We start from the raw sequence: 2,131 nt of genomic DNA on the forward strand, positions 1-2,131 counted from the left end.
AAAAAAAAAGAAGGAACTGGAAGCTGAGGACTAGCATTCATATTGTTTTTCAACCATCACCACTATTTACCAACAGAAATTTTTTATCATCCCTAATGGAAATTCTGTATTCATTAAACACTTAACTCCCTCCCCTCAGCCTGTGGTAACCACTGTTCTACTTTGTGTCACTCTGAACTTGACTCCTCTAGGTACCTCATGTAAGTGGAATTATAGGATATTTGTTCTGTGGCATTTGACTTATTTCAGATACTGGGGATAATGCATAATGCCTTCAAGGTTTATCCCCATGGTGATAGTGTCAGAATTTCCCTCCTTGTTAAGGTTGAATATGATTCCATCATATGCATAGAATACATTTTATTTATCTATTCACCTGTCAATGGACATTTGGACTGTCTTTGCCTTTTGGCTATTGTGGGAAACGCTGCTATAAATGTTGATGTATAAATTCCAGCAAACATTGTTTGATTGCATTCTCTGACTAGAATGCAGTGCTAGAAGCTGGGGAGGTAAAAACAAAGTGCTTAGTGTACTGATTTCCAAACTCTGTGCTTGGGACTTGTAGTGGGTTGAATAGCATAACCCTAAAATTCATGTACTCAAAACCTCAGATTGAGCTCGGTGCCCATAGCTCAGTGGGTAGGGCACCAGCCACACGTACCAAGGGTGGTAGGTTTGAACCTGGCCTGGGCCTGCTAAAAATAATAATAATAATAGGGCGATGCCTGGGGCCATATACTGAGGGTGGCGGGTTCAAACCCGGCCCCATCTGAACTGCAACCAAAAATAGCTGGGCATTGTGGTGGGAGCTTATAGTTCCAGCTACTTGGGAGGCTGAGGCAAGAGAATCGCTGAAGCCCAAGAGTTTGAGGTTGCTATAAGCTATGATGCCACAGTACTCTACTGAGGGCGGCAGAGTAAGACTCTGTCTCAAAAAAAAAAAAAAGACAGTAGCGTAAAAATTGATACTAAATCAACTTCAAGAATAATTATAAGTTCCAGAATAGTTACCCTGTCACCTGAGAAAAACATTAAATACGTGAACTAGTTGACTAATAGAGTAAAAAATGAGATCCCTTAAAACACTGGAAATTCCTCTAAGTGCAAATGTGATGACAATTTTTTTTTTTTTTGCCATCCGAGAAGACAATTAGATATTTCAAGAAAGGAGAACCACAAATTTTAATAGCAAAAAGAAAATGAGTCCCATTGTGGCAAGCTTTTAGATCTACAATGGTCTGGGGAAAAAACCCAAAAGGTCATTTATCTTCAATTCTCCATGGCTACCAAGTGATTTCTCCACACCGATCAGCATATATCCTGGGTAAAGGAGGGACCACATAGGCTACTGTCGTCTCCTCTTCTCAGCAGGAAGACCTATCTCAACAATGTCATGGTGAAGGTCAACAGTGTCATGGTGGGGGTAGAGGGAAGGAAACTCAGGAAAACTCAGGAGATGGTTCACCTCTGGGAGCTCCTTTTTAGGTTACATTTTAGTTCTTGCAACTCTGAGATCAAGCAGGGACTTCATGTCTGTAAGCCCCTGAGGACTGACTCCCACTCCCCTCCATCTCAGGCTATGCTCTATTATCTGCTATCCCCAAGAGGCCCTGATATTCAGAGATGTGATGATTCAGAAACAAACTTGAAGAAATGGAAATGCCAAAGAACATTAACATTTTCCGGCACCAGTCTAGCCATGTAAAAATCACTTCACAACCAGCAAACCCCCAGAGGCCGGCATACCACGCCAATGCTGCCCTAGGCCACCGCTGTCCTCCTTAAGGCCTCAAATCTGACTCATGACAGCATTTTCAACCCTGAGAAAATGATGAGCAAAGAACCTACATTTCCGTCAAAGTCTTATTTAGCTATGATTTACATAAGCCAGTCTCTTCTAGCTGTCACATTCTACAAGGTGAGAGCTTAGCAACATTGAACACTAAGACCCGAGGAAGAGGTGTCCTGGGTTGGCAGTCAGCAAGGTTGCTCTGACGAAGACTCTGCTTGAGCAAACATTAGTCAGGCTCCCAAACCTTCCCCATGGCCCATCTGTGCCCTCCCTTGTAAAATCCAATCTTTAGCAAGGACTCCACAAAGTCAGTTTAGCAAGAAACCAGCCCCCCGC

This window comes from Otolemur garnettii, unplaced genomic scaffold (genome assembly GCF_000181295.1).
Source record: "Otolemur garnettii isolate 467f Iridium unplaced genomic scaffold, OtoGar3 scaffold00108, whole genome shotgun sequence".
In the NCBI taxonomy this organism is placed as follows: Eukaryota; Metazoa; Chordata; class Mammalia; order Primates; family Galagidae; genus Otolemur; species Otolemur garnettii.